The sequence below is a fragment of the Phyllobates terribilis genome, unplaced genomic scaffold (genome assembly GCF_046119375.1).
Source record: "Phyllobates terribilis strain yellow unplaced genomic scaffold, ASM4611937v1 Scaffold_108__1_contigs__length_5656254, whole genome shotgun sequence".
Taxonomy (NCBI): domain Eukaryota; kingdom Metazoa; phylum Chordata; class Amphibia; order Anura; family Dendrobatidae; genus Phyllobates; species Phyllobates terribilis.
In genome coordinates, this window is record NW_027362868.1 from 2663015 (window position 1) to 2689746 (window position 26732).

The following is a 26732-nucleotide window of genomic DNA, read 5'->3' on the forward strand; positions in this document are numbered from 1 at the left end:
ATATAATTGACCTTTCAGTATATTGTTGCACACACACCATCTATTTAGCAAATGCCCTTGTTATCAACAGCAGCCTTTTAAACTCACCTGAGCTAACAGGTATGTGAGCTGGTTACTCTGCTGCGCTTAAAATTTCTTTTTTGGTTTGCTACAATGCCTTTTCTGAAACGTTGTCTCCCTCTGCTGGAACACTGACTTCTTTCATTTAATGCCTGCAGACTATAAAAGAGAAACCAACCCAAAAAGTTTGGTTGATTAGTCTGTGGCATTCTTTTAAACTGTTGCTTATGGCGGTCTCTGTGAGCTTCTCAGTGACATTCAGCCATCCAGGTATCCCGCCTGCAGTAGACGGAAAGTGGCAATGGAACGCTGGCTGCGCGTGTCATAATAGGCTCTGAGCCTTTATATACCTGCGCAAAGCAGCAACCACCTTCAGTCTGCTGCTGGACAGCCAGCAGCAGCAGCAGGACAGGTAATTAATCAGCAACCCTCCTGCTAAGGGTAGACAGCTGCTCGTTCCACCCCCCCCGCCTTAATTGGTTCTCCTCCCTTCCAACGGTGTTGAGGCGGGTGGGAACAGCCGGGGGTTGAGGGTACTGTGCTAAAAGAGGTGGAGTTATGCAGATCTAAAACGCGTGGATTGCAGCAGCAGCAAGCCGAAAAGTGCAGGCATGTGAGGGATCTAGAGGTTGACAGCATGTCTTCTTAACGGGAGTCCAGGTGGCCATCTCCACAAATGGACTTTTCAGAATCCTTGGGTGGCACCGTAGTCGGAAACCAATTCTGGTTATCGCTTCTCGGCCTTTTGGCTAAGATCAAGTGTAGTATCTGTTCTTATCAGTTTAATATCTGATACGTCCCCTATCTGGGGACCATATATTAAATGGATTTTTAGAACAGGGAGATGGAAAAAGAGCTTGCTCTGTCCACTCCACGCATTGACCTGGTATTGCAGTATCTCCAGGACCGGTGCACCCCTTCTTTAATGCAGTTTCTAAAATCAGAAAGAATTGAATTCAATGCTTTTTGTTCATTTTGCTTGTTTGTCGGATTTTGGGATGGACTCTTTGGCTTTGCTTTTCTTCTCCTCATTGGATTTTTCATGTTAAAAGTTGCAGAAGCCAGATGACAAGCTAATTTTGGTTCAACTTCAGCAACTGTGCATTGCATTGCCATGTAATGTAATGTAATGCAATGCTATCTATCTAGCTCTCCCTCTATACTTCCTTTTGGATAAACAGACATATTAGGCAAGCATTTTGGAGCTTTCACCTAAATAACTACAGGTGGTGAGATAAGCTGCACAATATAATTGACCTTTCAGTATATTGATGCACACACACCATCTATTTAGCAAATGCCCTTGTTATCAACAGCAGCCTTTTAAACTCACCTGAGCTAACAGGTATGTGAGCTGGTTACTCTGCTGCGCTTAACATTTCTTTTTTGGTTTGCTACAATGCCTTTTCTGAAACGTTGTCTCCCTCTGCTGGAACACTGACTTCTTTCATTTAATGCCTGCAGACTATAAAAGAGAAACCAACCCAAAAAGTTTGGTTGATTAGTCTGTGGCATTCCTTTAAACTGTTGCTTATGGCGGTCTCTGTGAGCTTCTCAGTGACATTCAGCCATCCAGGTATCCCGCCTGCAGTAGACGGAATGTGGCAATGGAACGCTGGCTGCGCGTGTCATAATAGGCTCTGAGCCTTTATATACCTGCGCACAGCAGCAGCCACCTTCAGTCTGCTGCTGGACAGCCAGCAGCAGCAGCAGCAGGAGAGGTAATTAATCAGCAACCCTCCTGCTAAGGGTAGACAGCTGCTCGTTCCACCCCCCCCCGCCTTAATTGGTTCTCCTCCCTTCCAACGGTGTTGAGGCGGGTGGGAACAGCCGGGGGTTGAGGGTACTGTGCTAAAAGAGGTGGAGTTATGCAGATCTAAAACGCGTGGATTGCAGCAGCAGCAAGCCGAAAAGTGCAGGCATGTGAGGGATCTAGAGGTTGACAGCATGTCTTCTTAATGGGAGTCCAGGTGGCCATCTCCACAAATGGACTTTTCAGAATCCTTGGGTGGCACCGTAGTCGGAAACCAATTCTGGTTATCGCTTCTCGGCCTTTTGGCTAAGATCAAGTGTAGTATCTGTTCTTATCAGTTTAATATCTGATACGTCCCCTATCTGGGGACCATATATTAAATGGATTTTTAGAACAGGGAGATGGAAAAAGAGCTTGCTCTGTCCACTCCACGCATTGACCTGGTATTGCAGTATCTCCAGGACCGGTGCACCCCTTCTTTAATGCAGTTTCTAAAATCAGAAAGAATTGAATTCAATGCTTTTTGTTCATTTTGCTTGTTTGTCGGATTTTGGGATGGACTCTTTGGCTTTGCTTTTCTTCTCCTCATTGGATTTTTCATGTTAAAAGTTGCAGAAGCCAGATGACAAGCTCATTTTGGTTCAACTTCAGCAACTGTGCATTGCATTGCCATGTAATGTAATGTAATGCAATGCTATCTATCTAGCTCTCCCTCTATACTTCCTTTTGGATAAACAGACATATTAGGCAAGCATTTTGGAGCTTTCACCTAAATAACTACAGGTGGTGAGATAAGCTGCACAATATAATTGACCTTTCAGTATATTGTTGCACACACACCATCTATTTAGCAAATGCCCTTGTTATCAACAGCAGCCTTTTAAACTCACCTGAGCTAACAGGTATGTGAGCTGGTTACTCTGCTGCGCTTAAAATTTCTTTTTTGGTTTGCTACAATGCCTTTTCTGAAACGTTGTCTCCCTCTGCTGGAACACTGACTTCTTTCATTTAATGCCTGCAGACTATAAAAGAGAAACCAACCCAAAAAGTTTGGTTGATTAGTCTGTGGCATTCTTTTAAACTGTTGCTTATGGCGGTCTCTGTGAGCTTCTCAGTGACATTCAGCCATCCAGGTATCCCGCCTGCAGTAGACGGAATGTGGCAATGGAACGCTGGCTGCGCGTGTCATAATAGGCTCTGAGCCTTTATATACCTGCGCACAGCAGCAGCCACCTTCAGTCTGCTGCTGGACAGCCAGCAGCAGCAGCAGGAGAGGTAATTAATCAGCAACCCTCCTGCTAAGGGTAGACAGCTGCTCGTTCCACCCCCCCCCCCCCGCCCTAATTGGTTCTCCTCCCTTCCAACGGTGTTGAGGCGGGTGGGAACAGCCGGGGGTTGAGGGTACTGTGCTAAAAGAGGTGGAGTTATGCAGATCTAAAACGCGTGGATTGCAGCAGCAGCAAGCCGAAAAGTGCAGGCATGTGAGGGATCTAGAGGTTGACAGCATGTCTTCTTAACGGGAGTCCAGGTGGCCATCTCCACAAATGGACTTTTCAGAATCCTTGGGTGGCACCGTAGTCGGAAACCAATTCTGGTTATCGCTTCTCGGCCTTTTGGCTAAGATCAAGTGTAGTATCTGTTCTTATCAGTTTAATATCTGATACGTCCCCTATCTGGGGACCATATATTAAATGGATTTTTAGAACAGGGAGATGGAAAAAGAGCTTGCTCTGTCCACTCCACGCATTGACCTGGTATTGCAGTATCTCCAGGACCGGTGCACCCCTTCTTTAATGCAGTTTCTAAAATCAGAAAGAATTGAATTCAATGCTTTTTGTTCATTTTGCTTGTTTGTCGGATTTTGGGATGGACTCTTTGGCTTTGCTTTTCTTCTCCTCATTGGATTTTTCATGTTAAAAGTTGCAGAAGCCAGATGACAAGCTCATTTTGGTTCAACTTCAGCAACTGTGCATTGCATTGCCATGTAATGTAATGTAATGCAATGCTATCTATCTAGCTCTCCCTCTATACTTCCTTTTGGATAAACAGACATATTAGGCAAGCATTTTGGAGCTTTCACCTAAATAACTACTGGTGGTGAGATAAGCTGCACAATATAATTGACCTTTCAGTATATTGTTGCACACACACCATCTATTTAGCAAATGCCCTTGTTATCAACAGCAGCCTTTTAAACTCACCTGAGCTAACAGGTATGTGAGCTGGTTACTCTGCTGCGCTTAAAATTTCTTTTTTGGTTTGCTACAATGCCTTTTCTGAAACGTTGTCTCCCTCTGCTGGAACACTGACTTCTTTCATTTAATGCCTGCAGACTATAAAAGAGAAACCAACCCAAAAAGTTTGGTTGATTAGTCTGTGGCATTCTTTTAAACTGTTGCTTATGGCGGTCTCTGTGAGCTTCTCAGTGACATTCAGCCATCCAGGTATCCCGCCTGCAGTAGACGGAATGTGGCAATGGAACGCTGGCTGCGCGTGTCATAATAGGCTCTGAGCCTTTATATACCTGCGCACAGCAGCAGCCACCTTCAGTCTGCTGCTGGACAGCCAGCAGCAGCAGCAGCAGGAGAGGTAATTAATCAGCAACCCTCCTGCTAAGGGTAGACAGCTGCTCGTTCCACCCCCCCCCCCGCCTTAATTGGTTCTCCTCCCTTCCAACGGTGTTGAGGCGGGTGGGAACAGCCGGGGGTTGAGGGTACTGTGCTAAAAGAGGTGGAGTTATGCAGATCTAAAACGCGTGGATTGCAGCAGCAGCAAGCCGAAAAGTGCAGGCATGTGAGGGATCTAGAGGTTGACAGCATGTCTTCTTAACGGGAGTCCAGGTGGCCATCTCCACAAATGGACTTTTCAGAATCCTTGGGTGGCACCGTAGTCGGAAACCAATTCTGGTTATCGCTTCTCGGCCTTTTGGCTAAGATCAAGTGTAGTATCTGTTCGGTCTTTTGGCTAAGATCAAGTGTAGTATCTTTTGAAAAGGCAGTTTTGTCCTTGGGCTGCCCTAGTAAATTGATGCATATTACACACTGGTTTGGTGCACTTGTTAGTACGCCAGGTGGCTCATAGAGCTATCTGATGGAAAACATGGCCCTCCAGGATCGAAGTCACTAGGCTGGGTAAGTGTGAGGGCTTTGGAGCAATGTGCCCCAGCAGTAGGCGCCCTGGTGGGAGTCCAAGCTTACTGGGACTGGGAACCCCAGAAAGACTTGGCTTCGTAGCACGCCGCACCTTTGCCAATCATACTTTCTGAGCAACCCCCCCTATTCCTGGCCTCCGGGCTAGGAAGGGGAATTTTTATAAACCCGGTCGGAGGTCCGGTCAGCTTTGGGCTGAGAAACCAACACAGGCTCCAGCTCCACTAGGGTGGCAGCCTAGATGGAAGCTGGGAGCACGAAAACGGCTCTTCTCCGGCTTCGGCTAGGGAGAGCATCGGAGATCCCTGACCCTCGCTGTGGCCTTCTGGCTCGGAGGGATGGGGATGGTTTATTGGGGACCCTCTCCTCCGGGAAGGGTCCACATGAATCCTCGCCTCGTGCGCTGTTTTGGTGTGACTTCGGTCACATTTTTCAGTGCCTTGGATGCAGCTTCAATCAAAAAATCTGTTCTTATCAGTTTAATATCTGATACGTCCCCTATCTGGGGACCATATATTAAATGGATTTTTAGAACAGGGAGATGGAAAAAGAGCTTGCTCTGTCCACTCCACGCATTGACCTGGTATTGCAGTATCTCCAGGACCGGTGCACCCCTTCTTTAATGCAGTTTCTAAAATCAGAAAGAATTGAATTCAATGCTTTTTGTTCATTTTGCTTGTTTGTCGGATTTTGGGATGGACTCTTTGGCTTTGCTTTTCTTCTCCTCATTGGATTTTTCATGTTAAAAGTTGCAGAAGCCAGATGACAAGCTCATTTTGGTTCAACTTCAGCAACTGTGCATTGCATTGCCATGTAATGTAATGTAATGCAATGCTATCTATCTAGCTCTCCCTCTATACTTCCTTTTGGATAAACAGACATATTAGGCAAGCATTTTGGAGCTTTCACCTAAATAACTACAGGTGGTGAGATAAGCTGCACAATATAATTGACCTTTCAGTATATTGTTGCACACACACCATCTATTTAGCAAATGCCCTTGTTATCAACAGCAGCCTTTTAAACTCACCTGAGCTAACAGGTATGTGAGCTGGTTACTCTGCTGCGCTTAAAATTTCTTTTTTGGTTTGCTACAATGCCTTTTCTGAAACGTTGTCTCCCTCTGCTGGAACACTGACTTCTTTCATTTAATGCCTGCAGACTATAAAAGAGAAACCAACCCAAAAAGTTTGGTTGATTAGTCTGTGGCATTCTTTTAAACTGTTGCTTATGGCGGTCTCTGTGAGCTTCTCAGTGACATTCAGCCATCCAGGTATCCCGCCTGCAGTAGACGGAATGTGGCAATGGAACGCTGGCTGCGCGTGTCATAATAGGCTCTGAGCCTTTATATACCTGCGCACAGCAGCAGCCACCTTCAGTCTGCTGCTGGACAGCCAGCAGCAGCAGCAGCAGGAGAGGTAATTAATCAGCAACCCTCCTGCTAAGGGTAGACAGCTGCTCGTTCCACCCCCCCGCCTTAATTGGTTCTCCTCCCTTCCAACGGTGTTGAGGCGGGTGGGAACAGCCGGGGGTTGAGGGTACTGTGCTAAAAGAGGTGGAGTTATGCAGATCTAAAACGCGTGGATTGCAGCAGCAGCAAGCCGAAAAGTGCAGGCATGTGAGGGATCTAGAGGTTGACAGCATGTCTTCTTAACGGGAGTCCAGGTGGCCATCTCCACAAATGGACTTTTCAGAATCCTTGGGTGGCACCGTAGTCGGAAACCAATTCTGGTTATCGCTTCTCGGCCTTTTGGCTAAGATCAAGTGTAGTATCTGTTCTTATCAGTTTAATATCTGATACGTCCCCTATCTGGGGACCATATATTAAATGGATTTTTAGAACAGGGAGATGGAAAAAGAGCTTGCTCTGTCCACTCCACGCATTGACCTGGTATTGCAGTATCTCCAGGACCGGTGCACCCCTTCTTTAATGCAGTTTCTAAAATCAGAAAGAATTGAATTCAATGCTTTTTGTTCATTTTGCTTGTTTGTCGGATTTTGGGATGGACTCTTTGGCTTTGCTTTTCTTCTCCTCATTGGATTTTTCATGTTAAAAGTTGCAGAAGCCAGATGACAAGCTCATTTTGGTTCAACTTCAGCAACTGTGCATTGCATTGCCATGTAATGTAATGCAATGCAATGCTATCTATCTAGCTCTCCCTCTATACTTCCTTTTGGATAAACAGACATATTAGGCAAGCATTTTGGAGCTTTCACCTAAATAACTACAGGTGGTGAGATAAGCTGCACAATATAATTGACCTTTCAGTATATTGTTGCACACACACCATCTATTTAGCAAATGCCCTTGTTATCAACAGCAGCCTTTTAAACTCACCTGAGCTAACAGGTATGTGAGCTGGTTACTCTGCTGCGCTTAAAATTTCTTTTTTGGTTTGCTACAATGCCTTTTCTGAAACGTTGTCTCCCTCTGCTGGAACACTGACTTCTTTCATTTAATGCCTGCAGACTATAAAAGAGAAACCAACCCAAAAAGTTTGGTTGATTAGTCTGTGGCATTCTTTTAAACTGTTGCTTATGGCGGTCTCTGTGAGCTTCTCAGTGACATTCAGCCATCCAGGTATCCCGCCTGCAGTAGACGGAATGTGGCAATGGAACGCTGGCTGCGCGTGTCATAATAGGCTCTGAGCCTTTATATACCTGCGCACAGCAGCAGCCACCTTCAGTCTGCTGCTGGACAGCCAGCAGCAGCAGCAGCAGGAGAGGTAATTAATCAGCAACCCTCCTGCTAAGGGTAGACAGCTGCTCGTTCCACCCCCCCCGCCTTAATTGGTTCTCCTCCCTTCCAACGGTGTTGAGGCGGGTGGGAACAGCCGGGGGTTGAGGGTACTGTGCTAAAAGAGGTGGAGTTATGCAGATCTAAAACGCGTGGATTGCAGCAGCAGCAAGCCGAAAAGTGCAGGCATGTGAGGGATCTAGAGGTTGACAGCATGTCTTCTTAACGGGAGTCCAGGTGGCCATCTCCACAAATGGACTTTTCAGAATCCTTGGGTGGCACCGTAGTCGGAAACCAATTCTGGTTATCGCTTCTCGGCCTTTTGGCTAAGATCAAGTGTAGTATCTGTTCTTATCAGTTTAATATCTGATACGTCCCCTATCTGGGGACCATATATTAAATGGATTTTTAGAACAGGGAGATGGAAAAAGAGCTTGCTCTGTCCACTCCACGCATTGACCTGGTATTGCAGTATCTCCAGGACCGGTGCACCCCTTCTTTAATGCAGTTTCTAAAATCAGAAAGAATTGAATTCAATGCTTTTTGTTCATTTTGCTTGTTTGTCGGATTTTGGGATGGACTCTTTGGCTTTGCTTTTCTTCTCCTCATTGGATTTTTCATGTTAAAAGTTGCAGAAGCCAGATGACAAGCTCATTTTGGTTCAACTTCAGCAACTGTGCATTGCATTGCCATGTAATGTAATGTAATGCAATGCTATCTATCTAGCTCTCCCTCTATACTTCCTTTTGGATAAACAGACATATTAGGCAAGCATTTTGGAGCTTTCACCTAAATAACTACAGGTGGTGAGATAAGCTGCACAATATAATTGACCTTTCAGTATATTGTTGCACACACACCATCTATTTAGCAAATGCCCTTGTTATCAACAGCAGCCTTTTAAACTCACCTGAGCTAACAGGTATGTGAGCTGGTTACTCTGCTGCGCTTAAAATTTCTTGTTTGGTTTGCTACAATGCCTTTTCTGAAACGTTGTCTCCCTCTGCTGGAACACTGACTTCTTTCATTTAATGCCTGCAGACTATGAAAGAGAAACCAACCCAAAAAGTTTGGTTGATTAGTCTGTGGCATTCTTTTAAACTGTTGCTTATGGCGGTCTCTGTGAGCTTCTCAGTGACATTCAGCCATCCAGGTATCCCGCCTGCAGTAGACAGAATGTGGCAATGGAACGCTGGCTGCGCGTGTCATAATAGGCTCTGAGCCTTTATATACCTGCGCACAGCAGCAGCCACCTTCAGTCTGCTGCTGGACAGCCAGCAGCAGCAGCAGCAGGAGAGGTAATTAATCAGCAACCCTCCTGCTAAGGGTAGACAGCTGCTCGTTCCACCCCCCCCCCCGCCTTAATTGGTTCTCCTCCCTTCCAACGGTGTTGAGGCGGGTGGGAACAGCCGGGGGTTGAGGGTACTGTGCTAAAAGAGGTGGAGTTATGCAGATCTAAAACGCGTGGATTGCAGCAGCAGCAAGCCGAAAAGTGCAGGCATGTGAGGGATCTAGAGGTTGACAGCATGTCTTCTTAACGGGAGTCCAGGTGGCCATCTCCACAAATGGACTTTTCAGAATCCTTGGGTGGCACCGTAGTCGGAAACCAATTCTGGTTATCGCTTCTCGGCCTTTTGGCTAAGATCAAGTGTAGTATCTGTTCTTATCAGTTTAATATCTGATACGTCCCCTATCTGGGGACCATATATTAAATGGATTTTTAGAACAGGGAGATGGAAAAAGAGCTTGCTCTGTCCACTCCACGCATTGACCTGGTATTGCAGTATCTCCAGGACCGGTGCACCCCTTCTTTAATGCAGTTTCTAAAATCAGAAAGAATTGAATTCAATGCTTTTTGTTCATTTTGCTTGTTTGTCGGATTTTGGGATGGACTCTTTGGCTTTGCTTTTCTTCTCCTCATTGGATTTTTCATGTTAAAAGTTGCAGAAGCCAGATGACAAGCTCATTTTGGTTCAACTTCAGCAACTGTGCATTGCATTGCCATGTAATGTAATGTAATGCAATGCTATCTATCTAGCTCTCCCTCTATACTTCCTTTTGGATAAACAGACATATTAGGCAAGCATTTTGGAGCTTTCACCTAAATAACTACAGGTGGTGAGATAAGCTGCACAATATAATTGACCTTTCAGTATATTGTTGCACACACACCATCTATTTAGCAAATGCCCTTGTTATCAACAGCAGCCTTTTAAACTCACCTGAGCTAACAGGTATGTGAGCTGGTTACTCTGCTGCGCTTAAAATTTCTTGTTTGGTTTGCTACAATGCCTTTTCTGAAATGTTGTCTCCCTCTGCTGGAACACTGACTTCTTTCATTTAATGCCTGCAGACTATAAAAGAGAAACCAACCCAAAAAGTTTGGTTGATTAGTCTGTGGCATTCTTTTAAACTGTTGCTTATGGCGGTCTCTGTGAGCTTCTCAGTGACATTCAGCCATCCAGGTATCCCGCCTGCAGTAGACGGAATGTGGCAATGGAACGCTGGCTGCGCGTGTCATAATAGGCTCTGAGCCTTTATATACCTGCGCACAGCAGCAGCCACCTTCAGTCTGCTGCTGGACAGCCAGCAGCAGCAGCAGCAGGAGAGGTAATTAATCAGCAACCCTCCTGCTAAGGGTAGACAGCTGCTCGTTCCACCCCCCCCCCGCCTTAATTGGTTCTCCTCCCTTCCAACGGTGTTGAGGCGGGTGGGAACAGCCGGGGGTTGAGGGTACTGTGCTAAAAGAGGTGGAGTTATGCAGATCTAAAACGCGTGGATTGCAGCAGCAGCAAGCCGAAAAGTGCAGGCATGTGAGGGATCTAGAGGTTGACAGCATGTCTTCTTAACGGGAGTCCAGGTGGCCATCTCCACAAATGGACTTTTCAGAATCCTTGGGTGGCACCGTAGTCGGAAACCAATTCTGGTTATCGCTTCTCGGCCTTTTGGCTAAGATCAAGTGTAGTATCTGTTCTTATCAGTTTAATATCTGATACGTCCCCTATCTGGGGACCATATATTAAATGGATTTTTAGAACAGGGAGATGGAAAAAGAGCTTGCTCTGTCCACTCCACGCATTGACCTGGTATTGCAGTATCTCCAGGACCGGTGCACCCCTTCTTTAATGCAGTTTCTAAAATCAGAAAGAATTGAATTCAATGCTTTTTGTTCATTTTGCTTGTTTGTCGGATTTTGGGATGGACTCTTTGGCTTTGCTTTTCTTCTCCTCATTGGATTTTTCATGTTAAAAGTTGCAGAAGCCAGATGACAAGCTCATTTTGGTTCAACTTCAGCAACTGTGCATTGCATTGCCATGTAATGTAATGTAATGCAATGCTATCTATCTAGCTCTCCCTCTATACTTCCTTTTGGATAAACAGACATATTAGGCAAGCATTTTGGAGCTTTCACCTAAATAACTACAGGTGGTGAGATAAGCTGCACAATATAATTGACCTTTCAGTATATTGTTGCACACACACCATCTATTTAGCAAATGCCCTTGTTATCAACAGCAGCCTTTTAAACTCACCTGAGCTAACAGGTATGTGAGCTGGTTACTCTGCTGCGCTTAAAATTTCTTGTTTGGTTTGCTACAATGCCTTTTCTGAAACGTTGTCTCCCTCTGCTGGAACACTGACTTCTTTCATTTAATGCCTGCAGACTATGAAAGAGAAACCAACCCAAAAAGTTTGGTTGATTAGTCTGTGGCATTCTTTTAAACTGTTGCTTATGGCGGTCTCTGTGAGCTTCTCAGTGACATTCAGCCATCCAGGTATCCCGCCTGCAGTAGACAGAATGTGGCAATGGAACGCTGGCTGCGCGTGTCATAATAGGCTCTGAGCCTTTATATACCTGCGCACAGCAGCAGCCACCTTCAGTCTGCTGCTGGACAGCCAGCAGCAGCAGCAGCAGGAGAGGTAATTAATCAGCAACCCTCCTGCTAAGGGTAGACAGCTGCTCGTTCCACCCCCCCCCCGCCTTAATTGGTTCTCCTCCCTTCCAACGGTGTTGAGGCGGGTGGGAACAGCCGGGGGTTGAGGGTACTGTGCTAAAAGAGGTGGAGTTATGCAGATCTAAAACGCGTGGATTGCAGCAGCAGCAAGCCGAAAAGTGCAGGCATGTGAGGGATCTAGAGGTTGACAGCATGTCTTCTTAACGGGAGTCCAGGTGGCCATCTCCACAAATGGACTTTTCAGAATCCTTGGGTGGCACCGTAGTCGGAAACCAATTCTGGTTATCGCTTCTCGGCCTTTTGGCTAAGATCAAGTGTAGTATCTGTTCTTATCAGTTTAATATCTGATACGTCCCCTATCTGGGGACCATATATTAAATGGATTTTTAGAACAGGGAGATGGAAAAAGAGCTTGCTCTGTCCACTCCACGCATTGACCTGGTATTGCAGTATCTCCAGGACCGGTGCACCCCTTCTTTAATGCAGTTTCTAAAATCAGAAAGAATTGAATTCAATGCTTTTTGTTCATTTTGCTTGTTTGTCGGATTTTGGGATGGACTCTTTGGCTTTGCTTTTCTTCTCCTCATTGGATTTTTCATGTTAAAAGTTGCAGAAGCCAGATGACAAGCTCATTTTGGTTCAACTTCAGCAACTGTGCATTGCATTGCCATGTAATGTAATGTAATGCAATGCTATCTATCTAGCTCTCCCTCTATACTTCCTTTTGGATAAACAGACATATTAGGCAAGCATTTTGGAGCTTTCACCTAAATAACTACAGGTGGTGAGATAAGCTGCACAATATAATTGACCTTTCAGTATATTGTTGCACACACACCATCTATTTAGCAAATGCCCTTGTTATCAACAGCAGCCTTTTAAACTCACCTGAGCTAACAGGTATGTGAGCTGGTTACTCTGCTGCGCTTAAAATTTCTTGTTTGGTTTGCTACAATGCCTTTTCTGAAACGTTGTCTCCCTCTGCTGGAACACTGACTTCTTTCATTTAATGCCTGCAGACTATGAAAGAGAAACCAACCCAAAAAGTTTGATTGATTAGTCTGTGGCATTCTTTTAAACTGTTGCTTATGGCGGTCTCTGTGAGCTTCTCAGTGACATTCAGCCATCCAGGTATCCCGCCTGCAGTAGACAGAATGTGGCAATGGAACGCTGGCTGCGCGTGTCATAATAGGCTCTGAGCCTTTATATACCTGCGCACAGCAGCAGCCACCTTCAGTCTGCTGCTGGACAGCCAGCAGCAGCAGCAGCAGGAGAGGTAATTAATCAGCAACCCTCCTGCTAAGGGTAGACAGCTGCTCGTTCCACCCCCCCCCCCGCCTTAATTGGTTCTCCTCCCTTCCAACGGTGTTGAGGCGGGTGGGAACAGCCGGGGGTTGAGGGTACTGTGCTAAAAGAGGTGGAGTTATGCAGATCTAAAATGCGTGGATTGCAGCAGCAGCAAGCCGAAAAGTGCAGGCATGTGAGGGATCTAGAGGTTGACAGCATGTCTTCTTAACGGGAGTCCAGGTGGCCATCTCCACAAATGGACTTTTCAGAATCCTTGGGTGGCACCGTAGTCGGAAACCAATTCTGGTTATCGCTTCTCGGCCTTTTGGCTAAGATCAAGTGTAGTATCTGTTCTTATCAGTTTAATATCTGATACGTCCCCTATCTGGGTACCATATATTAAATGGATTTTTAGAACAGGGAGATGGAAAAAGAGCTTGCTCTGTCCACTCCACGCATTGACCTGGTATTGCAGTATCTCCAGGACCGGTGCACCCCTTCTTTAATGCAGTTTCTAAAATCAGAAAGAATTGAATTCAATGCTTTTTGTTCATTTTGCTTGTTTGTCGGATTTTGGGATGGACTCTTTGGCTTTGCTTTTCTTCTCCTCATTGGATTTTTCATGTTAAAAGTTGCAGAAGCCAGATGACAAGCTCATTTTGGTTCAACTTCAGCAACTGTGCATTGCATTGCCATGTAATGTAATGTAATGCAATGCTATCTATCTAGCTCTCCCTCTATACTTCCTTTTGGATAAACAGACATATTAGGCAAGCATTTTGGAGCTTTCACCTAAATAACTACAGGTGGTGAGATAAGCTGCACAATATAATTGACCTTTCAGTATATTGTTGCACACACACCATCTATTTAGCAAATGCCCTTGTTATCAACAGCAGCCTTTTAAACTCACCTGAGCTAACAGGTATGTGCGCTGGTTACTCTGCTGCGCTTAAAATTTCTTGTTTGGTTTGCTACAATGCCTTTTCTGAAACGTTGTCTCCCTCTGCTGGAACACTGACTTCTTTCATTTAATGCCTGCAGACTATGAAAGAGAAACCAACCCAAAAAGTTTGGTTGATTAGTCTGTGGCATTCTTTTAAACTGTTGCTTATGGCGGTCTCTGTGAGCTTCTCAGTGACATTCAGCCATCCAGGTATCCCGCCTGCAGTAGACAGAATGTGGCAATGGAACGCTGGCTGCGCGTGTCATAATAGGCTCTGAGCCTTTATATACCTGCGCACAGCAGCAGCCACCTTCAGTCTGCTGCTGGACAGCCAGCAGCAGCAGCAGCAGGAGAGGTAATTAATCAGCAACCCTCCTGCTAAGGGTAGACAGCTGCTCGTTCCACCCCCCCCCCGCCTTAATTGGTTCTCCTCCCTTCCAACGGTGTTGAGGCGGGTGGGAACAGCCGGGGGTTGAGGGTACTGTGCTAAAAGAGGTGGAGTTATGCAGATCTAAAACGCGTGGATTGCAGCAGCAGCAAGCCGAAAAGTGCAGGCATGTGAGGGATCTAGAGGTTGACAGCATGTCTTCTTAACGGGAGTCCAGGTGGCCATCTCCACAAATGGACTTTTCAGAATCCTTGGGTGGCACCGTAGTCGGAAACCAATTCTGGTTATCGCTTCTCGGCCTTTTGGCTAAGATCAAGTGTAGTATCTGTTCTTATCAGTTTAATATCTGATACGTCCCCTATCTGGGGACCATATATTAAATGGATTTTTAGAACAGGGAGATGGAAAAAGAGCTTGCTCTGTCCACTCCACGCATTGACCTGGTATTGCAGTATCTCCAGGACCGGTGCACCCCTTCTTTAATGCAGTTTCTAAAATCAGAAAGAATTGAATTCAATGCTTTTTGTTCATTTTGCTTGTTTGTCGGATTTTGGGATGGACTCTTTGGCTTTGCTTTTCTTCTCCTCATTGGATTTTTCATGTTAAAAGTTGCAGAAGCCAGATGACAAGCTCATTTTGGTTCAACTTCAGCAACTGTGCATTGCATTGCCATGTAATGTAATGTAATGCAATGCTATCTATCTAGCTCTCCCTCTATACTTCCTTTTGGATAAACAGACATATTAGGCAAGCATTTTGGAGCTTTCACCTAAATAACTACAGGTGGTGAGATAAGCTGCACAATATAATTGACCTTTCAGTATATTGTTGCACACACACCATCTATTTAGCAAATGCCCTTGTTATCAACAGCAGCCTTTTAAACTCACCTGAGCTAACAGGTATGTGAGCTGGTTACTCTGCTGCGCTTAAAATTTCTTGTTTGGTTTGCTACAATGCCTTTTCTGAAACGTTGTCTCCCTCTGCTGGAACACTGACTTCTTTCATTTAATGCCTGCAGACTATGAAAGAGAAACCAACCCAAAAAGTTTGGTTGATTAGTCTGTGGCATTCTTTTAAACTGTTGCTTATGGCGGTCTCTGTGAGCTTCTCAGTGACATTCAGCCATCCAGGTATCCCGCCTGCAGTAGACAGAATGTGGCAATGGAACGCTGGCTGCGCGTGTCATAATAGGCTCTGAGCCTTTATATACCTGCGCACAGCAGCAGCCACCTTCAGTCTGCTGCTGGACAGCCAGCAGCAGCAGCAGCAGGAGAGGTAATTAATCAGCAACCCTCCTGCTAAGGGTAGACAGCTGCTCGTTCCACCCCCCCCCCCGCCTTAATTGGTTCTCCTCCCTTCCAACGGTGTTGAGGCGGGTGGGAACAGCCGGGGGTTGAGGGTACTGTGCTAAAAGAGGTGGAGTTATGCAGATCTAAAACGCGTGGATTGCAGCAGCAGCAAGCCGAAAAGTGCAGGCATGTGAGGGATCTAGAGGTTGACAGCATGTCTTCTTAACGGGAGTCCAGGTGGCCATCTCCACAAATGGACTTTTCAGAATCCTTGGGTGGCACCGTAGTCGGAAACCAATTCTGGTTATCGCTTCTCGGCCTTTTGGCTAAGATCAAGTGTAGTATCTGTTCTTATCAGTTTAATATCTGATACGTCCCCTATCTGGGGACCATATATTAAATGGATTTTTAGAACAGGGAGATGGAAAAAGAGCTTGCTCTGTCCACTCCACGCATTGACCTGGTATTGCAGTATCTCCAGGACCGGTGCACCCCTTCTTTAATGCAGTTTCTAAAATCAGAAAGAATTGAATTCAATGCTTTTTGTTCATTTTGCTTGTTTGTCGGATTTTGGGATGGACTCTTTGGCTTTGCTTTTCTTCTCCTCATTGGATTTTTCATGTTAAAAGTTGCAGAAGCCAGATGACAAGCTCATTTTGGTTCAACTTCAGCAACTGTGCATTGCATTGCCATGTAATGTAATGTAATGCAATGCTATCTATCTAGCTCTCCCTCTATACTTCCTTTTGGATAAACAGACATATTAGGCAAGCATTTTGGAGCTTTCACCTAAATAACTACAGGTGGTGAGATAAGCTGCACAATATAATTGACCTTTCAGTATATTGTTGCACACACACCATCTATTTAGCAAATGCCCTTGTTATCAACAGCAGCCTTTTAAACTCACCTGAGCTAACAGGTATGTGAGCTGGTTACTCTGCTGCGCTTAAAATTTCTTGTTTGGTTTGCTACAATGCCTTTTCTGAAACGTTGTCTCCCTCTGCTGGAACACTGACTTCTTTCATTTAATGCCTGCAGACTATGAAAGAGAAACCAACCCAAAAAGTTTGATTGATTAGTCTGTGGCATTCTTTTAAACTGTTGCTTATGGCGGTCTCTGTGAGCTTCTCAGTGACATTCAGCCATCCAGGTATCCCGCCTGCAGTAGACAGAATGTGGCAATGGAACGCTGGCTGCGCGTGTCATAATAGGCTCTGAGCCTTTATATACCTGCGCACAGCAGCAGCCACCTTCAGTCTGCTGCTGGACAGCCAGCAGCAGCAGGAGAGGTAATTAATCAGCAACCCTCCTGCTAAGGGTAGACAGCTGCTCGTTCCACCCCCCCCCCCGCCTTAATTGGTTCTCCTCCCTTCCAACGGTGTTGAGGCGGGTGGGAACAGCCGGGGGTTGAGGGTACTGTGCTAAAAGAGGTGGAGTTATGCAGATCTAAAACGCGTGGATTGCAGCAGCAGCAAGCCGAAAAGTGCAGGCATGTGAGGGATCTAGAGGTTGACAGCATGTCTTCTTAACGGGAGTCCAGGTGGCCATCTCCACAAATGGACTTTTCAGAATCCTTGGGTGGCACCGTAGTCGGAAACCAATTCTGGTTATCGCTTCTCGGCCTTTTGGCTAAGATCAAGTGTAGTATCTGTTCTTATCAGTTTAATATCTGATACGTCCCCTATCTGGGGACCATATATTAAATGGATTTTTAGAACAGGGAGATGGAAAAAGAGCTTGCTCTGTCCACTCCACGCATTGACCTGGTATTGCAGTATCTCCAGGACCGGTGCACCCCTTCTTTAATGCAGTTTCTAAAATCAGAAAGAATTGAATTCAATGCTTTTTGTTCATTTTGCTTGTTTGTCGGATTTTGGGATGGACTCTTTGGCTTTGCTTTTCTTCTCCTCATTGGATTTTTCATGTTAAAAGTTGCAGAAGCCAGATGACAAGCTCATTTTGGTTCAACTTCAGCAACTGTGCATTGCATTGCCATGTAATGTAATGTAATGCAATGCTATCTATCTAGCTCTCCCTCTATACTTCCTTTTGGATAAACAGACATATTAGGCAAGCATTTTGGAGCTTTCACCTAAATAACTACAGGTGGTGAGATAAGCTGCACAATATAATTGACCTTTCAGTATATTGTTGCACACACACCATCTATTTAGCAAATGCCCTTGTTATCAACAGCAGCCTTTTAAACTCACCTGAGCTAACAGGTATGTGAGCTGGTTACTCTGCTGCGCTTAAAATTTCTTTTTTGGTTTGCTACAATGCCTTTTCTGAAACGTTGTCTCCCTCTGCTGGAACACTGACTTCTTTCATTTAATGCCTGCAGACTATAAAAGAGAAACCAACCCAAAAAGTTTGGTTGATTAGTCTGTGGCATTCTTTTAAACTGTTGCTTATGGCGGTCTCTGTGAGCTTCTCAGTGACATTCAGCCATCCAGGTATCCCGCCTGCAGTAGACGGAATGTGGCAATGGAACGCTGGCTGCGCGTGTCATAATAGGCTCTGAGCCTTTATATACCTGCGCACAGCAGCAGCCACCTTCAGTCTGCTGCTGGACAGCCAGCAGCAGCAGCAGCAGGAGAGGTAATTAATCAGCAACCCTCCTGCTAAGGGTAGACAGCTGCTCGTTCCACCCCCCCCGCCTTAATTGGTTCTCCTCCCTTCCAACGGTGTTGAGGCGGGTGGGAACAGCCGGGGGTTGAGGGTACTGTGCTAAAAGAGGTGGAGTTATGCAGATCTAAAACGCGTGGATTGCAGCAGCAGCAAGCCGAAAAGTGCAGGCATGTGAGGGATCTAGAGGTTGACAGCATGTCTTCTTAACGGGAGTCCAGGTGGCCATCTCCACAAATGGACTTTTCAGAATCCTTGGGTGGCACCGTAGTCGGAAACCAATTCTGGTTATCGCTTCTCGGCGTTTTGGCTAAGATCAAGTGTAGTATCTGTTCTTATCAGTTTAATATCTGATACGTCCCCTATCTGGGGACCATATATTAAATGGATTTTAAGAACAGGGAGATGGAAAAAGAGCTTGCTCTGTCCACTCCACGCATTGACCTGGTATTGCAGTATCTCCAGGACCGGTGCACCCCTTCTTTAATGCAGTTTCTAAAATCAGAAAGAATTGAATTCAATGCTTTTTGTTCATTTTGCTTGTTTGTCGGATTTTGGGATGGACTCTTTGGCTTTGCTTTTCTTCTCCTCATTGGATTTTTCATGTTAAAAGTTGCAGAAGCCAGATGACAAGCTCATTTTGGTTCAACTTCAGCAACTGTGCATTGCATTGCCATGTAATGTAATGTAATGCAATGCTATCTATCTAGCTCTCCCTCTATACTTCCTTTTGGATAAACAGACATATTAGGCAAGCATTTTGGAGCTTTCACCTAAATAACTACAGGTGGTGAGATAAGCTGCACAATATAATTGACCTTTCAGTATATTGTTGCACACACACCATCTATTTAGCAAATGCCCTTGTTATCAACAGCAGCCTTTTAAACTCACCTGAGCTAACAGGTATGTGAGCTGGTTACTCTGCTGCGCTTAAAATTTCTTTTTTGGTTTGCTACAATGCCTTTTCTGAAACGTTGTCTCCCTCTGCTGGAACACTGACTTCTTTCATTTAATGCCTGCAGACTATAAAAGAGAAACCAACCCAAAAAGTTTGGTTGATTAGTCTGTGGCATTCTTTTAAACTGTTGCTTATGGCGGTCTCTGTGAGCTTCTCAGTGACATTCAGCCATCCAGGTATCCCGCCTGCAGTAGACGGAATGTGGCAATGGAACGCTGGCTGCGCGTGTCATAATAGGCTCTGAGCCTTTATATACCTGCGCACAGCAGCAGCCACCTTCAGTCTGCTGCTGGACAGCCAGCAGCAGCAGCAGCAGGAGAGGTAATTAATCAGCAACCCTCCTGCTAAGGGTAGACAGCTGCTCGTTCCACCCCCTCCCCCGCCTTAATTGGTTCTCCTCCCTTCCAACGGTGTTGAGGCGGGTGGGAACAGCCGGGGGTTGAGGGTACTGTGCTAAAAGAGGTGGAGTTATGCAGATCTAAAACGCGTGGATTGCAGCAGCAGCAAGCCGAAAAGTGCAGGCATGTGAGGGATCTAGAGGTTGACAGCATGTCTTCTTAACGGGAGTCCAGGTGGCCATCTCCACAAATGGACTTTTCAGAATCCTTGGGTGGCACCGTAGTCGGAAACCAATTCTGGTTATCGCTTCTCGGCCTTTTGGCTAAGATCAAGTGTAGTATCTGTTCTTATCAGTTTAATATCTGATACGTCCCCTATCTGGGGACCATATATTAAATGGATTTTTAGAACAGGGAGATGGAAAAAGAGCTTGCTCTGTCCACTCCACGCATTGACCTGGTATTGCAGTATCTCCAGGACCGGTGCACCCCTTCTTTAATGCAGTTTCTAAAATCAGAAAGAATTGAATTCAATGCTTTTTGTTCATTTTGCTTGTTTGTCGGATTTTGGGATGGACTCTTTGGCTTTGCTTTTCTTCTCCTCATTGGATTTTTCATGTTAAAAGTTGCAGAAGCCAGATGACAAGCTCATTTTGGTTCAACTTCAGCAACTGTGCATTGCATTGCCATGTAATGTAATGTAATGCAATGCTATCTATCTAGCTCTCCCTCTATACTTCCTTTTGGATAAACAGACATATTAGGCAAGCATTTTGGAGCTTTCACCTAAATAACTACAGGTGGTGAGATAAGCTGCACAATATAATTGACCTTTCAGTATATTGTTGCACACACACCATCTATTTAGCAAATGCCCTTGTTATCAACAGCAGCCTTTTAAACTCACCTGAGCTAACAGGTATGTGAGCTGGTTACTCTGCTGCGCTTAAAATTTCTTTTTTGGTTTGCTACAATGCCTTTTCTGAAACGTTGTCTCCCTCTGCTGGAACACTGACTTCTTTCATTTAATGCCTGCAGACTATAAAAGAGAAACCAACCCAAAAAGTTTGGTTGATTAGTCTGTGGCATTCTTTTAAACTGTTGCTTATGGCGGTCTCTGTGAGCTTCTCAGTGACATTCAGCCATCCAGGTATCCCGCCTGCAGTAGACGGAATGTGGCAATGGAACGCTGGCTGCGCGTGTCATAATAGGCTCTGAGCCTTTATATACCTGCGCACAGCAGCAGCCACCTTCAGTCTGCTGCTGGACAGCCAGCAGCAGCAGCAGCAGGAGAGGTAATTAATCAGCAACCCTCCTGCTAAGGGTAGACAGCTGCTCGTTCCACCCCCCCCCCCCGCCTTAATTGGTTCTCCTCCTTTCCAACGGTGTTGAGGCGGGTGGGAACAGCCGGGGGTTGAGGGTACTGTGCTAAAAGAGGTGGAGTTATGCAGATCTAAAACGCGTGGATTGCAGCAGCAGCAAGCTGAAAAGTGCAGGTATGTGAGGGATCTAGAGGTTGACAGCATGTCTTCTTAACGGGAGTCCAGGTGGCCATCTCCACAAATGGACTTTTCAGAATCCTTGGGTGGCACCGTAGTCGGAAACCAATTCTGGTTATCGCTTCTCGGCCTTTTGGCTAAGATCAAGTGTAGTATCTGTTCTTATCAGTTTAATATCTGATACGTCCCCTATCTGGGGACCATATATTAAATGGATTTTTAGAACAGGGAGATGGAAAAAGAGCTTGCTCTGTCCACTCCACGCATTGACCTGGTATTGCAGTATCTCCAGGACCGGTGCACCCCTTCTTTAATGCAGTTTCTAAAATCAGAAAGAATTGAATTCAATGCTTTTTGTTCATTCTGCTTGTTTGTCGGATTTTGGGATGGACTCTTTGGCTTTGCTTTTCTTCTCCTCATTGGATTTTTCATGTTAAAAGTTGCAGAAGCCAGATGACAAGCTCATTTTGGTTCAACTTCAGCAACTGTGCATTGCATTGCCATGTAATGTAATGTAATGCAATGCTATCTATCTAGCTCTCCCTCTATACTTCCTTTTGGATAAACAGACATATTAGGCAAGCATTTTGGAGCTTTCACCTAAATAACTACAGGTGGTGAGATAAGCTGCACAATATAATTGACCTTTCAGTATATTGTTGCACACACACCATCTATTTAGCAAATGCCCTTGTTATCAACAGCAGCCTTTTAAACTCACCTGAGCTATCAGGTATGTGAGCTGGTTACTCTGCTGCGCTTAAAATTTCTTTTTTGGTTTGCTACAATGCCTTTTCTGAAACGTTGTCTCCCTCTGCTGGAACACTGACTTCTTTCATTTAATGCCTGCAGACTATAAAAGAGAAACCAACCCAAAAAGTTTGGTTGATTAGTCTGTGGCATTCTTTTAAACTGTTGCTTATGGCGGTCTCTGTGAGCTTCTCAGTGACATTCAGCCATCCAGGTATCCCGCCTGCAGTAGACGGAATGTGGCAATGGAACGCTGGCTGCGCGTGTCATAATAGGCTCTGAGCCTTTATATACCTGCGCACAGCAGCAGCCACCTTCAGTCTGCTGCTGGACAGCCAGCAGCAGCAGCAGCAGGAGAGGTAATTAATCAGCAACCCTCCTGCTAAGGGTAGACAGCTGCTCGTTCCACCCCCCCCCCCCCGCCTTAATTGGTTCTCCTCCTTTCCAACGGTGTTGAGGCGGGTGGGAACAGCCGGGGGTTGAGGGTACTGTGCTAAAAGAGGTGGAGTTATGCAGATCTAAAACGCGTGGATTGCAGCAGCAGCAAGCCGAACAGTGCAGGTATGTGAGGGATCTAGAGGTTGACAGCATGTCTTCTTAACGGGAGTCCAGGTGGCCATCTCCACAAATGGACTTTTCAGAATCCTTGGGTGGCACCGTAGTCGGAAACCAATTCTGGTTATCGCTTCTCGGCCTTTTGGCTAAGATCAAGTGTAGTATCTGTTCTTATCAGTTTAATATCTGATACGTCCCCTATCTGGGGACCATATATTAAATGGATTTTTAGAACAGGGAGATGGAAAAAGAGCTTGCTCTGTCCACTCCACGCATTGACCTGGTATTGCAGTATCTCCAGGACCGGTGCACCCCTTCTTTAATGCAGTTTCTAAAATCAGAAAGAATTGAATTCAATGCTTTTTGTTCATTCTGCTTGTTTGTCGGATTTTGGGATGGACTCTTTGGCTTTGCTTTTCTTCTCCTCATTGGATTTTTCATGTTAAAAGTTGCAGAAGCCAGATGACAAGCTCATTTTGGTTCAACTTCAGCAACTGTGCATTGCATTGCCATGTAATGTAATGTAATGCAATGCTATCTATCTAGCTCTCCCTCTATACTTCCTTTTGGATAAACAGACATATTAGGCAAGCATTTTGGAGCTTTCACCTAAATAACTACAGGTGGTGAGATAAGCTGCACAATATAATTGACCTTTCAGTATATTGTTGCACACACACCATCTATTTAGCAAATGCCCTTGTTATCAACAGCAGCCTTTTAAACTCACCTGAGCTAACAGGTATGTGAGCTGGTTACTCTGCTGCGCTTAAAATTTCTTTTTTGGTTTGCTACAATGCCTTTTCTGAAACGTTGTCTCCCTCTGCTGGAACACTGACTTCTTTCATTTAATGCCTGCAGACTATAAAAGAGAAACCAACCCAAAAAGTTTGGTTGATTAGTCTGTGGCATTCTTTTAAACTGTTGCTTATGGCGGTCTCTGTGAGCTTCTCAGTGACATTCAGCCATCCAGGTATCCCGCCTGCAGTAGACGGAATGTGGCAATGGAACGCTGGCTGCGCGTGTCATAATAGGCTCTGAGCCTTTATATACCTGCGCACAGCAGCAGCCACCTTCAGTCTGCTGCTGGACAGCCAGCAGCAGCAGCAGCAGGAGAGGTAATTAATCAGCAACCCTCCTGCTAAGGGTAGACAGCTGCTCGTTCCACCCCCCCCCCGCCTTAATTGGTTCTCCTCCTTTCCAACGGTGTTGAGGCGGGTGGGAACAGCCGGGGGTTGAGGGTACTGTGCTAAAAGAGGTGGAGTTATGCAGATCTAAAACGCGTGGATTGCAGCAGCAGCAAGCCGAAAAGTGCAGGTATGTGAGGGATCTAGAGGTTGACAGCATGTCTTCTTAACGGGAGTCCAGGTGGCCATCTCCACAAATGGACTTTTCAGAATCCTTGGGTGGCACCGTAGTCGGAAACCAATTCTGGTTATCGCTTCTCGGCCTTTTGGCTAAGATCAAGTGTAGTATCTGTTCTTATCAGTTTAATATCTGATACGTCCCCTATCTGGGGACCATATATTAAATGGATTTTTAGAACAGGGAGATGGAAAAAGAGCTTGCTCTGTCCACTCCACGCATTGACCTGGTATTGCAGTATCTCCAGGACCGGTGCACCCCTTCTTTAATGCAGTTTCTAAAATCAGAAAGAATTGAATTCAATGCTTTTTGTTCATTTTGCTTGTTTGTCGGATTTTGGGATGGACTCTTTGGCTTTGCTTTTCTTCTCCTCATTGGATTTTTCATGTTAAAAGTTGCAGAAGCCAGATGACAAGCTCATTTTGGTTCAACTTCAGCAACTGTGCATTGCATTGCCATGTAATGTAATGTAATGCAATGCTATCTATCTAGCTCTCCCTCTATACTTCCTTTTGGATAAACAGACATATTAGGCAAGCATTTTGGAGCTTTCACCTAAATAACTACAGGTGGTGAGATAAGCTGCACAATATAATTGACCTTTCAGTATATTGTTGCACACACACCATCTATTTAGCAAATGCCCTTGTTATCAACAGCAGCCTTTTAAACTCACCTGAGCTAACAGGTATGTGAGCTGGTTACTCTGCTGCGCTTAAAATTTCTTTTTTGGTTTGCTACAATGCCTTTTCTGAAACGTTGTCTCCCTCTGCTGGAACACTGACTTCTTTCATTTAATGCCTGCAGACTATAAAAAAGAAACCAACCCAAAAAGTTTGGTTGATTAGTCTGTGGCATTCTTTTAAACTGTTGCTTATGGCGGTCTCTGTGAGCTTCTCAGTGACATTCAGCCATCCAGGTATCCCGCCTGCAGTAGACGGAATGTGGCAATGGAACGCTGGCTGCGCGTGTCATAATAGGCTCTGAGCCTTTATATACCTGCGCACAGCAGCAGCCACCTTCAGTCTGCTGCTGGACAGCCAGCAGCAGCAGCAGCAGGAGAGGTAATTAATCAGCAACCCTCCTGCTAAGGGTAGACAGCTGCTCGTTCCACCCCCCCCCCCGCCTTAATTGGTTCTCCTCCCTTCCAACGGTGTTGAGGCGGGTGGGAACAGCCGGGGGTTGAGGGTACTGTGCTAAAAGAGGTGGAGTTATGCAGATCTAAAACGCGTGGATTGCAGCAGCAGCAAGCCGAAAAGTGCAGGCATGTGAGGGATCTAGAGGTTGACAGCATGTCTTCTTAACGGGAGTCCAGGTGGCCATCTCCACAAATGGAGTTTTCAGAATCCTTGGGTGGCACCGTAGTCGGAAACCAATTCTGGTTATCGCTTCTCGGCCTTTTGGCTAAGATCAAGTGTAGTATCTGTTCTTATCAGTTTAATATCTGATACGTCCCCTATCTGGGGACCATATATTAAATGGATTTTTAGAACAGGGAGATGGAAAAAGAGCTTGCTCTGTCCACTCCACGCATTGACCTGGTATTGCAGTATCTCCAGGACCGGTGCACCCCTTCTTTAATGCAGTTTCTAAAATCAGAAAGAATTGAATTCAATGCTTTTTGTTCATTTTGCTTGTTTGTCGGATTTTGGGATGGACTCTTTGGCTTTGCTTTTCTTCTCCTCATTGGATTTTTCATGTTAAAAGTTGCAGAAGCCAGATGACAAGCTCATTTTGGTTCAACTTCAGCAACTGTGCATTGCATTGCCATGTAATGTAATGTAATGCAATGCTATCTATCTAGCTCTCCCTCTATACTTCCTTTTGGATAAACAGACATATTAGGCAAGCATTTTGGAGCTTTCACCTAAATAACTACAGGTGGTGAGATAAGCTGCACAATATAATTGACCTTTCAGTATATTGTTGCACACACACCATCTATTTAGCAAATGCCCTTGTTATCAACAGCAGCCTTTTAAACTCACCTGAGCTAACAGGTATGTGAGCTGGTTACTCTGCTGCGCTTAAAATTTCTTTTTTGGTTTGCTACAATGCCTTTTCTGAAACGTTGTCTCCCTCTGCTGGAACACTGACTTCTTTCATTTAATGCCTGCAGACTATAAAAGAGAAACCAACCCAAAAAGTTTGGTTGATTAGTCTGTGGCATTCTTTTAAACTGTTGCTTATGGCGGTCTCTGTGAGCTTCTCAGTGACATTCAGCCATCCAGGTATCCCGCCTGCAGTAGACGGAATGTGGCAATGGAACGCTGGCTGCGCGTGTCATAATAGGCTCTGAGCCTTTATATACCTGCGCGCAGCAGCCACCTTCAGTCTGCTGCTGGACAGCCAGCAGCAGCAGCAGCAGGAGAGGTAATTAATCAGCAACCCTCCTGCTAAGGGTAGACAGCTGCTCGTTCCACCCCCCCCCCGCCTTAATTGGTTCTCCTCCCTTCCAACGGTGTTGAGGCGGGTGGGAACAGCCGGGGGTTGAGGGTACTGTGCTAAAAGAGGTGGAGTTATGCAGATCTAAAACGCGTGGATTGCAGCAGCAGCAAGCCGAAAAGTGCAGGCATGTGAGGGATCTAGAGGTTGACAGCATGTCTTCTTAACGGGAGTCCAGGTGGCCATCTCCACAAATGGACTTTTCAGAATCCTTGGGTGGCACCGTAGTCGGAAACCAATTCTGGTTATCGCTTCTCGGCCTTTTGGCTAAGATCAAGTGTAGTATCTGTTCTTATCAGTTTAATATCTGATACGTCCCCTATCTGGGGACCATATATTAAATGGATTTTTAGAACAGGGAGATGGAAAAAGAGCTTGCTCTGTCCACTCCACGCATTGACCTGGTATTGCAGTATCTCCAGGACCGGTGCACCCCTTCTTTAATGCAGTTTCTAAAATCAGAAAGAATTGAATTCAATGCTTTTTGTTCATTTTGCTTGTTTGTTGGATTTTGGGATGGACTCTTTGGCTTTGCTTTTCTTCTCCTCATTGGATTTTTCATGTTAAAAGTTGCAGAAGCCAGATGACAAGCTCATTTTGGTTCAACTTCAGCAACTGTG

The 26732-nt window shown here is 45.4% G+C and overlaps 20 non-coding genes and 1 pseudogene across 20 annotated transcripts; all 21 read left to right on the forward strand.

Moving 5' to 3' along the window:
* Positions 1-789: 789 nt before the first annotated feature.
* LOC141199740 (U2 spliceosomal RNA) lies at positions 790-980 on the forward strand. The gene has a single exon (XR_012271484.1). It is a non-coding gene; the product is annotated as a U2 spliceosomal RNA (small nuclear RNA).
* A 1119-nt stretch (positions 981-2099) lies between these two features.
* LOC141199742 (U2 spliceosomal RNA) lies at positions 2100-2290 on the forward strand. Its single transcript, XR_012271485.1, has one exon. It is a non-coding gene; the product is annotated as a U2 spliceosomal RNA (small nuclear RNA).
* A 1120-nt stretch (positions 2291-3410) lies between these two features.
* On the forward strand, positions 3411-3601 carry LOC141199743 (U2 spliceosomal RNA). The gene has a single exon (XR_012271486.1). It is a non-coding gene; the product is annotated as a U2 spliceosomal RNA (small nuclear RNA).
* Positions 3602-4722: 1121 nt separating this feature from the next.
* Positions 4723-4873, forward strand: LOC141200962 (U2 spliceosomal RNA; annotated as a pseudogene).
* Positions 4874-5397: 524 nt separating this feature from the next.
* Positions 5398-5579, forward strand: LOC141200806 (U2 spliceosomal RNA). Its single transcript, XR_012272516.1, has one exon. It is a non-coding gene; the product is annotated as a U2 spliceosomal RNA (small nuclear RNA).
* Positions 5580-6696: 1117 nt separating this feature from the next.
* Positions 6697-6887, forward strand: LOC141199744 (U2 spliceosomal RNA). The gene has a single exon (XR_012271487.1). It is a non-coding gene; the product is annotated as a U2 spliceosomal RNA (small nuclear RNA).
* A 1118-nt stretch (positions 6888-8005) lies between these two features.
* Positions 8006-8196, forward strand: LOC141199745 (U2 spliceosomal RNA). The gene has a single exon (XR_012271488.1). It is a non-coding gene; the product is annotated as a U2 spliceosomal RNA (small nuclear RNA).
* Positions 8197-9317: 1121 nt separating this feature from the next.
* Positions 9318-9508, forward strand: LOC141199746 (U2 spliceosomal RNA). Its single transcript, XR_012271490.1, has one exon. It is a non-coding gene; the product is annotated as a U2 spliceosomal RNA (small nuclear RNA).
* A 1120-nt stretch (positions 9509-10628) lies between these two features.
* Positions 10629-10819, forward strand: LOC141199747 (U2 spliceosomal RNA). Its single transcript, XR_012271491.1, has one exon. It is a non-coding gene; the product is annotated as a U2 spliceosomal RNA (small nuclear RNA).
* Positions 10820-11939: 1120 nt separating this feature from the next.
* On the forward strand, positions 11940-12130 carry LOC141199748 (U2 spliceosomal RNA). Its single transcript, XR_012271492.1, has one exon. It is a non-coding gene; the product is annotated as a U2 spliceosomal RNA (small nuclear RNA).
* A 1121-nt stretch (positions 12131-13251) lies between these two features.
* On the forward strand, positions 13252-13442 carry LOC141200619 (U2 spliceosomal RNA). The gene has a single exon (XR_012272334.1). It is a non-coding gene; the product is annotated as a U2 spliceosomal RNA (small nuclear RNA).
* Positions 13443-14562: 1120 nt separating this feature from the next.
* LOC141199750 (U2 spliceosomal RNA) lies at positions 14563-14753 on the forward strand. Its single transcript, XR_012271494.1, has one exon. It is a non-coding gene; the product is annotated as a U2 spliceosomal RNA (small nuclear RNA).
* Positions 14754-15874: 1121 nt separating this feature from the next.
* Positions 15875-16065, forward strand: LOC141199751 (U2 spliceosomal RNA). The gene has a single exon (XR_012271495.1). It is a non-coding gene; the product is annotated as a U2 spliceosomal RNA (small nuclear RNA).
* A 1115-nt stretch (positions 16066-17180) lies between these two features.
* Positions 17181-17371, forward strand: LOC141199753 (U2 spliceosomal RNA). Its single transcript, XR_012271496.1, has one exon. It is a non-coding gene; the product is annotated as a U2 spliceosomal RNA (small nuclear RNA).
* A 1118-nt stretch (positions 17372-18489) lies between these two features.
* LOC141200753 (U2 spliceosomal RNA) lies at positions 18490-18680 on the forward strand. Its single transcript, XR_012272464.1, has one exon. It is a non-coding gene; the product is annotated as a U2 spliceosomal RNA (small nuclear RNA).
* Positions 18681-19801: 1121 nt separating this feature from the next.
* LOC141199754 (U2 spliceosomal RNA) lies at positions 19802-19992 on the forward strand. Its single transcript, XR_012271497.1, has one exon. It is a non-coding gene; the product is annotated as a U2 spliceosomal RNA (small nuclear RNA).
* Positions 19993-21114: 1122 nt separating this feature from the next.
* On the forward strand, positions 21115-21305 carry LOC141199755 (U2 spliceosomal RNA). Its single transcript, XR_012271498.1, has one exon. It is a non-coding gene; the product is annotated as a U2 spliceosomal RNA (small nuclear RNA).
* Positions 21306-22428: 1123 nt separating this feature from the next.
* LOC141199756 (U2 spliceosomal RNA) lies at positions 22429-22619 on the forward strand. Its single transcript, XR_012271499.1, has one exon. It is a non-coding gene; the product is annotated as a U2 spliceosomal RNA (small nuclear RNA).
* Positions 22620-23739: 1120 nt separating this feature from the next.
* On the forward strand, positions 23740-23930 carry LOC141199757 (U2 spliceosomal RNA). Its single transcript, XR_012271500.1, has one exon. It is a non-coding gene; the product is annotated as a U2 spliceosomal RNA (small nuclear RNA).
* A 1121-nt stretch (positions 23931-25051) lies between these two features.
* On the forward strand, positions 25052-25242 carry LOC141199758 (U2 spliceosomal RNA). Its single transcript, XR_012271501.1, has one exon. It is a non-coding gene; the product is annotated as a U2 spliceosomal RNA (small nuclear RNA).
* A 1117-nt stretch (positions 25243-26359) lies between these two features.
* LOC141199759 (U2 spliceosomal RNA) lies at positions 26360-26550 on the forward strand. The gene has a single exon (XR_012271502.1). It is a non-coding gene; the product is annotated as a U2 spliceosomal RNA (small nuclear RNA).
* The last annotated feature ends 182 nt before the right edge of the window (positions 26551-26732 follow it).